At 41.3% G+C, this 12,685-nt stretch overlaps 1 protein-coding gene across 1 annotated transcript in view; it reads left to right on the forward strand.

Moving 5' to 3' along the window:
* PJA2 (praja ring finger ubiquitin ligase 2) overlaps nt 1–12,685 on the forward strand; it is a 285,426-nt gene that overhangs the window by 22,257 nt on the left and 250,484 nt on the right. The gene's annotated exons all lie outside the window — the stretch shown is intronic.

Raw genomic sequence — 12,685 nt, forward strand, 5'->3', positions numbered from 1 at the left:
TAAATGCATAAAAATTCTTGGAAATCTATTGAACATATGTAACAGATGTTACATAAGGGATACTAAAATTCAAAACTGTGTTTCATAAAAACACCTCTGAGAAGAGTAAGCCAGAAAAGTGCAAAAGAATATAAATACTATACTACCATTTGTGTAAGAAAGAAGAAAGCACTCACATACATACCTACCTATCTTTATAAAATGAAACATAGAAAGATGTAATGGGCTGAATTGTGTCCCCTCAAAATTCATATGTTACAGCCCTAACCCCCAATACCTAAGAATAGGTAGGATCTTTAAGGAGTAAGTAAGTCAAAATGAGACCAGTAGGGTGGGCTCTAATCCAGTCTCACTGATGTCCTGGTAAGAAGAGGAGACAGCACAGAGCTGGAGGGTGAGTGAACAGAGTGACCAGGGGACACCGCAGCAAGAGGGAGGCTAAGCAGAGAGGCCTCAGAGGAGCGCCCCTAGCATGCATATTTTGGTGTCTAACATTCTTTTATCAAAAGGAGCCAGGATTCTTGGAGAAATACCAGAAGACTGGAGGAGAAGAGGTACAAGATTAACCTACAACATTTTGTTGTGCCAGAAATAAATGAAGTGATTTTTAAAAATGATGGAGGTTAAATCGAAGGATCTAACACTGGCCAAATTGGGACAACATTAATGCCAAAATAACTGAGTCCAGTAGTTAATTATAAATTAACTATAAGATAGGAATCCATGTGTTCATACTGATAATAAGAAGATAAATAAATAAGGGAGAGGAAGGGCTCTTGCTTACAGTATAATGCTGCGTGTCAAATGGCAAACACAGAAGGAAGGCTGGAGTTGGAGAAATACCAATTTACAACGATCGGTCCAGGCAACAGTCATCAATGGATGCTAACCATAGGACTAATTTTGATGGGGAACAGGATATTTGAATAGTCTTCGAGAAACTTCCCATAGGTTGCTTGTTAGTTATAAGGGGAAAAATAATAACCGTGTAGTACACAAATAAAACACCTCCACCGTGTAATCAAAATTAACACCACCAATGAAGAGCAGATAGACACACCATATATTTCCAGATGTGGTAACTTGAAAAAGATACAGCACTGTTTCTAAGATATTCTGGCCAGTAATGAATATATAACCTGAATTACATCATGAGGAAATATCAGACAAGGCCAAATGAGAAACATTGTATATTTTGGTATACTTCAGAAAAATCAATGACATGAAAGTCACACAAAGCCTGTGGAAATTTGCCAATGAAAGGCCGATAACTAAATGCAATATTTGATCCTAGACTGGGTCTTACATTGGAGGGAAAGAAATGTTCTTAAGATGCTATGGTGTTAGTAGATAAATGGACATATGAATAGTGGACGAGGTAAAAGTATCATTTCACTGTTGTATTTACTGCAGTTGATTGTAGTTATTTATGTTTTAAGAAATCTTTAATATTAGGAAATATAGACTGAAGCATTTAGGGGTAAATGGCATGATGTATACATGTTACTTTAAATTGTTCATGGAAAATATTGTATATATACACATGCTGTATATAGATAGATGATAAAACAAATGATAAAGCAAATAGAGTAAAAAACAAACAATAGATGAAACTGGGTAAAATGAATATTGGCATTCTCTATATAATATTTTTCTTACATCTTTATATAAGTTTGAAATTATTTCCCAATTAAAGGGGGGGTTGTTTGTTTTCTAGGACTTGTTTATGTGTTTTGTATGTCTGGGAAAGATGCTCTGGGAAAAGGGTTTTTCCATCTCAAAAGATTGCCATTTAGGAATGGGTGTTCTTTTAGTGAACTATTTTTCTGTCCTTTAGAGGACACTGATCTGTAGAGAAAATGACAGTAATTAGGAAAGCAGCTAAAAAAGCTGGCTATGAGTACTATTTTGATCCAGGAAAACATACCTTTTCTTATATTGAGGAACTGTTGTTAGCTCAAGAATGAACAAAAACTCTAACAGGAAGGATATAAGATTGTGAGTTATAGCAAATGTATTTATAGCTTTAACATTTTATGTTAAAATAAATGACAATACGTAAGAGAGAGCAAACTACTTTGATTCCCATAGAACAGGTATGATATCTTTAGAAGGAAATAAAAAAGCAAAAGTTACAATGTTTCTTTAGAAATAACCTTTGTCTTTTAGTTCTCCCATCTTTGAGTTATCTAGGGAGTTAATTCAGTTCTCTACTCGGTTTTGATTGTGCGTGGTCTACCTTTGTTCAGGTCTCCCTTGCGCTCCTCACTGTGGGTTAGCAGTCATGCAGTGAGTCTCTGAAAGTCTGGAAAACCAACCACCCCAGCTGCTCGTATATCTGGATTTATTTCACTTCAGTTATAGAGCCATTGGACTGCAATTATTTTAAGCCACTGATTTTTTAAATTGAACTAGTCCCAAATGAAGGACTAATCTCTAAAGTAGTTGTTTGAATTTTTTACCGATAGTCGTATTCAGGCATATAAAATTGATAAGAATGTTCCATGCTCCATATAGACTGTTGTATCTGAAGGCATTTTATAAAGCATGTATGCCCTCACATAAGCCTTAGAATTTACTTTACTTTTGAAACTTTTTTTTTACTATAGAAGTGTTCAAACATAGAGAAAAGTAGAGAACGTTACATAATAATCCCCCACGCACCTATCACATAACTTCAACAATTATCAACATGCAGGCACTCTGGTTTCACCTGTAACCCCACTTTTTCATATCCCATCTCACTGGATCATTTTTGTGGCAAATCTCAGATATCATTTCACTTATGAATAGTTCAGCATGTATCTCTTTAAAAAAATCATTACACTGAATAATTTAATAATAATTTAAAGGCAATTCTAAAGTAAAATTTGATTTTCAAATAATTGTGGGTTTTTTTTTTGCTTCACTTTGTGGTATTTTTTCATGATCTTTCTCTTTGAGCTGTATCCCTCTCTATGCAATTTTGAGATGTACAAAGCAAGAGGTATTGCTTAAAGTCCAGGAAAACTCTTCCAAATTATAAATAGGTACAGTTATGCTTATAACCTAAACCTGCAAAAAAATAAAAATAAAGCTGCATACCCTTACATTAAAAAAAAAGAAAGAAAACCTCCTTATTGTAAAATAAAGCACAGATACAGAAAGCTAGATCAATGTATAGCTTAATGAATTAACCACCTGCCAGGTCCCTTGAGAAGACTGTCCACGTGAAGTGTCTCAACCTCAGCCATTCCATCGACCCAAAGCAGTCACTACCCTGACTTTTATAATTACCCCTGCCTGCTTTGCGTTACAGTTTCATCACCCAAGAGTGCACACCTATACGCTATAGTTTAGCCTCACCCATTTTTTTAAACTTGGTATATGTTTGTGAAGCTCCCAAGCCCTTTAAGACCCGCTGCATGCCCATTCCACTGCATTTTTCCACCTCCCCTACCCATAAAAATTAGGTTTTATTACATTAAGCATTCTTTCCTTCCATGTACCATTACTGTAACTAAAATATATTCAACTAAACCCACACAAATTAAAAGCAAACACTCTTTTCCTGATGTAAGCAGACAAAATACTTTTAATCTAAATTGAGGTGGGAGGCACAAAACACATTTTTATAATCTCAGCCAACACTAGAAAGCCCAACAGTAAGTATTTCATTGTGTTTTGAAAAACTTCTGATGGCAAAGTTTCCTCTTAGTTGTCATGACAATGTTCATTCTTTATGATGTGGGAGCAATTAGAGTACCTAGGAGATTAAAGGGGAAAAAAAAAAAACACATAGAAACTTCTAGACAAAGGTGTTGATTCGGGATAATTAAGGTGAAACAAAGACTAATACAGTTTGGTCAGTTCTGGTTACAACATTTTTTGAAAACCCTTCTACCTCCATTTGTATCGATTAAGGAAACAATATGGCCTCAAAATGACAACTATGTTATTGAAGAAAAATATATGAGAGCAGTATTCATTAAAATACTCATTAAATGAATACCCATATTCATTAAAATATCAATTTCTGTTTTATATTCTGTCTTTTGACTAAGTCTGTTTCCTTGCACATAACAAGGTAAAAGTTCAGAAGCATCGCTTATGCTTCAGAAAAGGTATCCATCTCAGAAACGGTGTCAGCCAAAGCTTTCTTTCCATAAGACAGTAAAGTAAGTAATTGTAGGATATTTTTCCTTATCTATATCTCATGGTCAGGCTTATGTTAGAAAGAAACGGGAAAAATATCTCTAGCATTTAACAGTCTTATTTGGTAATAAAGATAACAGTAACATTACTGTTTATAACTTGATTTTTTTTTTTTTTTAATTTGAGAGAAAGAGCACGAGTAGGGGAAGGGGCAGAGGGAGAGAGGGAGAGAGACAAGCAGACGCCCTGGTCAGCAGAGCGAGGACCAGGAGGCTGACCCGGGGTTTGATCCCAGGACCCTGAGATCGTGACCTGAGCCAAAGTCAGACACTTAACCGACTGAAACACCCAGGCATCCCTGTAACTTGATTCTTGTTAAATGTTTTGTGTCTTGGTGAGAGCAATAGAACCTAGAGCTTTATCCTTTATATTTCCCTTCAGTTTTCCTTTTCACTCTAAATTTAACCTATTAGAAAAATAATCATGTGTCATTGATTACCTACTAGTTATAATACCAATCATTGATATGAGCAGTGATTTTCCCTCTTTAAAGTAGTTTTATGACACTTGAAAGAATAAACTAGGTAAAACACATCCTGAAGATGCTAATAAAATGCAACATTGTTTACGTTTGGTCAGACTAATTAAATAGAGCATGAGCTGGGGAAAGAGCAATGATACTATTGTCATACATTTGTATTAAGGAATTTTTACATGAACCTGTATTTTTCACATCAATATTAGAGGTGGCAAGAAAGATCCAACTGCATAAATATCTGTCCGTGTGAAATTGTGAGGCATTTGTTAAGCTGTGCTCTAAATTTAATCCTCACTAAATCCTATCATTTATTTTTTCTTAAAAACCTAATGATGAGAAATCATTGTTTACCTGTGGGATCTTGATATAACCTTAAGCTCTTGAAAAACCTAGCGAAGATGTGACCTCTCTCTTAAGTTTTATATTTCAAATGCCTTTAAGAGAAAAACAATGACTTCAAGATCTGGTCACCATTTCTCAGCTGTCAAAAATGTCTTTTCGGTAGTAGAGAAATATCACATAGCACTGCTTTGTTTCAAGGTCATCTGTCAAGCATCTCAATTTACCTGCAAGTCTTGATGGATCCTAAACATCAATAAGTGGCTCATTCGTACCTTGCAATACAAAACGGAATCTGTTCTTGTGTCATCCAGTAAGACTATGAATGCTTTTTTTTTTTTTTTTTTAGCACTGCTAGCAGTAAACACTCAAAAGCATCACATCTAGTTCTCCTTTCTTTGTCTCTTGAGAGAGAACAAAACTATTTCTCCCAAGGAATAGAAACCTTCTGGCATCATCTCTTTGTCAAAGAGTTCTTCATCTCATAGTGAAGCAACAGCCTTTCTATATACAGAATCATTTGTAAAAATGTGTTTCATCCGTATTATGAAAGAAACACTATACCTGCCTGGACTTTCCATAAAGTATCCCTTTTGTGTGCCTCCTTCCTATTTTTATAGAATTTAAAGCATTTCTTCACATTGATATACTAAATAGACATCTGGACTACACAGTAGTAGGCAGTTTATTAAAGGCACGTTTTAAATAGGCAACTGTAAGAGCCTGTTTTATTCTTCACATCACAAGTGTAAAGACATCAAATGTCAGTGAATTTATTTTTTGTGTGATCCTGGGTACCTCTGTCCTGTTTTATAGAACATAAGCTTAATGATTCTTTGTGAAGTGAAAACCCTCATGTCCATGCCCCAGAAGCCTAAATAGGCTAGGATAGGACTGGATATGTTATTTAATGCATTTTCCATAATTATCATTAATGCTGATCATCATAACATTTGTCAGGGCGCTCTACTTTAAGTTGGCTGGCTCTTTCCTCCACATCTTTTCTCCATGCCATTAACTTTTATCAAACAGACGGTCAGAAAATACATTCATTTATTTATTTAGCCATCAGAAATATTTATGCAGGACTTCCTGTGTGCACGGCACTCTCCTTAGTGTTAAAGAATATTCAAATAAGTTTAAGAAAAGGGCTCTTGCTTTCAAGGACCCTGTGCTATTATAGAATCAGTAAGACATACTCTCAAAAACCCACAGTAGAGCCCAATGCTATTTGAGTGGTAAAGGGAAGGGAAATATGTATTGATCATCTAAGTGCATTCACATGTGATGTCATAATTCTTACAGCAATCTTCCACCAGAAGTATTATCATCATTGCCTTTTTTTTAAATGAAGAATAACAAAACTTACTGAAGGTCATGGGATTTTAAAGTGGATCTATCTTAGTTCAAAGCCCATATTCATTCTAGTAGGAGCATAGTCTTTTAGGAAAGTAAGAGGTCACTTTGAGGTTTGGTTGAATGGATTAGATGGTATTCCAGGGGTAATGCACAGGGAAGGAAATGGAATGGAAAGAGAAAAATTAGGAGCACCTGGGTTGCTCAGTGGTGGAGCATCTGCCTTGGGCCCAGGTCATGACCCCAGGGTCCGGGGATCAAGTCCCACATCGGGCTCCCCACGGGGAGCCTGCTTCTCCCTCTGCCTGTATCTCTGCCTCTGTGTGTGTGTGTGTCTCATGAATAAATAAATAAAATCTTTAAAAAGGGAAGAATTATCTTGGGAAGAGTGAGGAATAGTGCTGATAAATGGTAGAAAATAAGGCTGGAATTAGAAGCTGTGGATCTGGGGAGTGAGGCCATTTAGAGTGGGACGTGTGAAGGCCACATTTTATCCTGCAACCAACAGGACCACAGGAAAATTCTAATCAAGGACATGGGATGATCAATGTCATTTTTTTAAAAAACAGTCTGCCGCGAGGGTGCAGAGGGAAGAGATATAAGTTATTCTGTCATTTTTAGTGCAAGCCACACTCTGGTTTCTGGACGGGGCCAGGAAGCTGCCAATCATGTTTTTTTATGGTCTATGGTTGGCATGTTGATTCCTTCCTGTGTGAAATTCAGTTTTTTCTTAGTTCTTTTTTTTTTTTTTAAGATTTTATTTATTTATTTGAGAGAGAGAGAGAGAGGGTAGAGGGAGGGGCAGCAGGGGAGGAGGAGAAAGAGAATCCCAAGCAGAGTCCTCGCTGAGCACAGAGCTGACGTGGGGCTCAATCCCACCACCCTGGAATCATGATCTGAGGCCAAATCCAGATCGGATGCTCAAGCGACTGAGCCACCCCGGCGCCCCAGTTTTTTCTTAGTTGTAAGCGTTTCATGGAGCAGTGCTTCTGTGGCTGACAAGAAAGGGGAGCAGGGCAAAGAAAAGGAGAGATGCAAACTAATTCTACTGAGATTAGAAATAGGAATTTTGGTCCCTGATTAAAGGAACAGAGTGAGCTCAACTTTTCAGTGCATTTTCATATCTCACAATAAGGCCAACATCCATTCTGTGGGAATGAATGAGAAAAGATAATCTGGGGTCATTGCTACCAGGTAACAATACTGTCCATACCCTTCACAAACTCACGCTGAAGATTCTGGAAGATCTGCGTGAAAAAAAGGTGAAGGAGTCCCAAGCAGCTTAGAGGAGGAGAGGAAGGCATTATTGAAGCTTCTGTAGAGCACTACTAGAGTTTGAGGGTAGGGGCTTAGTACTGAGAGATGCAGATATGTCCCCAACCCTCTACCCAAGTTATCCATATTCAGGCCCCATCATCAGGAGGTCCTGAATTAACCATTCTAGGACTTTTCTCCCCATGTTTTATTTTTATTTTATTTTTTTAAGATTTTATTTATTTATTCATGAGACACACACACACACACAGAGAGAGAGAGAGAGAGAGGCAGAGACAGAAGCAGGCTCCATGCAGGGAGCCTGACTGGGACTTGATCCCGGGTCTCCAGGATCAGGCCCTGGGCTGAAGGAGGCACTAAACCACTGAGCCACCCAGGCTGCCCTCTCCCCATGTTTTAAAACTTAGGTTTAAAAAAGAAAAGAAAAGAAAAGAAAACTTAGGTTTAACTTACACAGAATAACACACGCACAAAGGTTTTGGGGCTGCTGTTTCACGAGCGGATCCAGTGCTAAAAGGGAGATGCCATAAACTTCAGAGAGATGCAGTCCTTGACCTTCAAGCCATAGATGGAACATCTCTAGAGCTAGAAGGAATTCAGAGACTTCACAGAAATGAGAATGATTATTAAAATCACCCCTCAAATACATTTTGGGCTACATTTACTCAGAGAGTACAGTTTGTCGAGGGTCGTAATGGAGGAACTTTTCATATTTTCTTTCTTGGCTGTATCTATATACGGAAACATCAAATTAATGGTGCATAACAGTGAACTCTAGGAAGACCATGCAGCATGAGGCCAGATTTTTTTCCCTCTGTGATTCACAGGCCCCCACCCGCAATGATATGACCTGAAGGCCTGTTGTGGGGCAGTAGGGCTATGTGAGTGGAGAGCACAGGGGGCTGCCCGTGGTGATGGGGTCTGGGCCCCAGGGCTTCAACCAGGGCCCCCTAGTTGGTCCTGCAATGTCCAGAGGGCGTGGGACAGGGGCAGCACAGGGATTTGTGCCAGCACCAGCCCGTCTGAAGGAGAAAGATTTGCCTTGTGTCGCGCTTCTAGCATGAAAAACACTAGAGAATATGCCAAACAGCCAAAGCCAGAGGCACACGAAGGAAGGGAAAGCAGAAGCAGGAATTTCAAGCATTGTTTGACTTCCTTATCACAGTTAGAACTGCTTCTGCAACACGGATAGGAGTGGGGACGGGGCATTTTGTCCGTGCAAAAAGTGATTTGAGTAAACCTGTAAGCAGGTAGAACTCTATTGTTTGAGGTTCGTGCCTTCTGGGAGAACCGATGATGCCCTCAAACCTACTTCCTGGAACCGGATTTCAGAAGCACAGGCTTTAAATTCTTATTGGTCGTGGACAGAAAAAGCAAACGAACTCTTAACAGGGCGGAGAAACCACACACGATTGCCACGTCAAGGAGCGTTAGGCCTGGAAGAACATTTTGTCATACTTGTAACCTTCTCATTTCAGAGGTGTGTTAAGAATGAGTGAATTAAAAAAAAAAATGAGTGAATAAATGCGTGTACGCTTAGTTGGCTGACGAGAAGCCTTCAGGATCTGCAGATGGGGGCATAGCAATGAAAGAGCACCGTGGAGTGGCGTGTCCCCGTATAGCTGTGCGCACTGAGGACAGTAACTGTGGACACTTTCCCACGTGCCAGTGAGCAAAGTGCCGTCCGTGGATTATCTCGTTTAATTCTCGCAACATTTTCATGGTGCTGCTCCTCTTATTATTGTATGTGTCACGGGTGGAGGCGCTGAGCAGTTAAATAGCTTGTGCGATGTCACCCCTCCTAGCGGGGTGGGGGGCAGCGGCAGCGACACACAGGAACCCAGGCAGCTCAGAATTAACGTGTCACGTCCCCACAACAGTGTCCAAAATACAGCCCAGGGCCTGCCGCCGGCCCTCTTCGGAGCCAGGACAGGGGAGGCAGGAGGAACCCATCCGTGGCTTCACTGCCCCTCGCCCCCCGGCCTTGGTCAGGCCTCACGAGAAGCAGCCAACAGGCAGGTCATTGTTTTCTTCCCTGACCCCTCTCTTCCCTGCGAGCAGCAGACTCAGAACGGCCAGAAGGACGGTGCCGGGGTGGGGGGTTGACGCGGCCCCCCTTTGCTGCTCACCTGGTGAAGCTGAGGACATTCCGAGCCCCATAGGCCGCAGGCCCTGGCCAGGCAGCTGTCCTCCGGCTTTCTGTTCGTGAGCGTCTCTGCCACAGCTTGTCACTGCGCTTAAATCTCACCGTTCAGCTTTTTTGCACCACAGGAAGGTAGCTGGAGAGGTCAGAGTGATGACCGAAGGGCCTACTAGCACCTACTCCTTGCAAGCCACCGTTGTAAGTACTTCACGTTTGCAGCTCCCTTCGTCCTCATTGGGCCTCCCTTCGTCCTCATACAAGAGGCCCCGTGAGGTAGATGCAGGGGTGACCAGCTCATCACCGGCTGCTTGGGACTTTCTTGGTTACACAATGAAAATCTTGTGTCGCAGGGACCCCCTTGCTCTCAGGAGAGCTGGGATGCTCCATCACGCGGGGGTAGGTACTACAGTAAGTTAAAAAACAATGGAGGCCCAGAGGAGTTGAGTGACTTGCTCAAGATCACAGACTTAGCAAGTAGCAGAGGCAGGATTTTGAAGCCAGGTGATCTGGCCCCACAGTTTTCCCTCTTTACGCATAAGATAGAGATTGTTCTCCCTTGAGAAGGGGGCAAGCTTAATGATGCACTAATGACAATGATGATCATATTGCCCCAAAGACGTTTGAGCCAGGAAATTGGAGAAGGAAGGACACATTATTGGGACACCATGATAGGTTCCTTTTTTACGTGATTTAATTTAACCCTGACAATAACCGTTCCAGATGTCATTTTCCCCATTTTATGGATGAGGAAACAGAGGCTCAGGAAAGTTGAAAAGTCTCGCTTGAGGTCAAACAGGACGTGCAGAGATGGATTTCAAGTCTAATTCTCGCTATCTCTGAAGTCAGCTTTTACTTCACTCGCTGCATCTGGCTCCCTTTAACAAAAATTTACATTTGTCGTTTACAGTTTACATGCATCACCTTTTTTGAGCCTCACGAACTCACTGAAATAGGTAGAGCAGTAAGGACATTCTCACACACACACGAAAACACCAAAGATCCGAGAGGCTCCGTGGTCTCCTGAGGTTACACGTATCACGTGGCTGAGTGGAGGCTGGAAGGCAGGTTTCCTGACAAGTTAATGTCATGGAGTGAATGTTTATGTTCCCCCCCAAAATTCGCAGGTTAAAATGGAATCCCCAATGTGATAGCATTAGGAGATGGGGCCTTTGGGCAGTGATTAGGCCATGAGGGTGGAGCCTTTATACATAGGGTTAGTGCCCTCATACAAGAGACCCTGGGGGGGGTTCTCTTGCCCCTTCTGCCCTATGGGGACACGAGAGATGGCGGCCTGTGAGCCAGAAAGCACATCTCATAAGACATCGAGTCTGCGGGTGCCGTGACCTTGTGCTTCCCCAGCCTTCCAAAGTGTGAGACACAAATGTCTGTTGTTTATAGGCCCTTCCATTTGTGGTATTTTGTTATAGCCGCCTGAACAGAGTAGGACAGTTAATGTCTTTTATTCTTTCTTCCTAACTTCTTTGGGAATCTATTCTGTAGGATATCCAGGAACTTACGTGACAGAAAGAAATGGGTGGGGTAATTGGGTGTGAGGTAGGGGGTAGAGCAAATGGTGAGCTCCAGTTGCAAGAATAGAAGTGATAGGCTAGGGGGCCCTGACCAGAAGAACTTCTAAATAGGTAGTCAAAGAGGGGCCAGGAGGGAATAGACTAGACTTTTTTCGACACTTCAGCAAAGACCAGAACATGTATTTTGCTGTATAAAAAAAAAAACAAAAACAAAACTCTTCTGTCTCCAGCTCATTCATTCATTCATTCATTCAGTAAATACTTAGTGAAGCCCAAACACATGCCAGGCAAAGGGGATGTAAGAGTGAACAACATAAATATAGAACAGTTAGACAGTTTACAGTGTGATGAGGAAATATTACCAGTGCTTATTATCCGTGCCAGTCCTGGTTCTTCCCACACCAGCCGGGGGTGGGGACAGCTAATTTGTCTTCCATTTGCCAAATCGTGGCTTGAATAATTCCACCTGTGGCTGATTGTAAACTGCCAAGGTGATGCCAGTTGGTTCTCAAGATTCTCGGAAATCTAACCGTCAGCTCTCCAGGCTCAGCGGATCACTGATACTAGCCCCCACCTCACCCACCCTCCCCTCACACCGTCAACAGTGGAAATCATTATTCCTTACAAATTCCAAAGGGTTTTAAAACTAGGAGGGTGTTTCCAGCACTAGGAGGGTAACAGCAAAGTTGGCAGACTACAGGGTAGCCTGGGTGCTTGCCCAGAGTGACATAAGTGAAGGCAGGGGGATCCAGTAATACTGCAAAGCAGATCTGGGGAGCTCCAGGGGAAAAAAAGCTGGAGCACACTTGGAGCCTACTAATGATCTACGGGTGGACCGCCACTCAGGAGATGGACACCTCATTTCTCTACAGCTCATTTCTCTGCAGGTTAGCTTTACTCTTTTAGGGCCAGTTTCTCATGTAAGATCCTTACCCGAGAGAAGTAACATGAAGATCCATGAATGTGGGTCAGTAGATCACACTGGTCTGCATTTTGCTGAGACTATGTCCTTAAAACTGTTAAAAAGTGGTTTGGACAGGGACGCCTGTGGGGTTCCACGTTTGAGCATCTGCCTTCGGCTCAGGAAGTGATCCTGGGGTCCTGAGATTGAGTCCCGCATCGGGTGCCCTGCATGGAACCTGCTTCTCCCTCTGCCTGTATCTCTGCCTCTCTCTGTCCCTCATGAATAAATAAATTAAATCCTTAAAAAAAAAATAGTTTGGACAGAGGGCAGGAGCTGAGTTCAGGGTGCCAAAAACTTGCTGGAAGGAAATATAGGTGCAAACCTAGAAAGCAGAGTGGGGAAAATACTAAGAAATTCAAAGCCTCCTGAATCCCGCTTCATAATTCTGCTTGGTCCTGGTGAAATAT

Source organism: Canis aureus, chromosome 2 (genome assembly GCF_053574225.1).
Source record: "Canis aureus isolate CA01 chromosome 2, VMU_Caureus_v.1.0, whole genome shotgun sequence".
Lineage (NCBI taxonomy): Eukaryota > Metazoa > Chordata > Mammalia > Carnivora > Canidae > Canis > Canis aureus.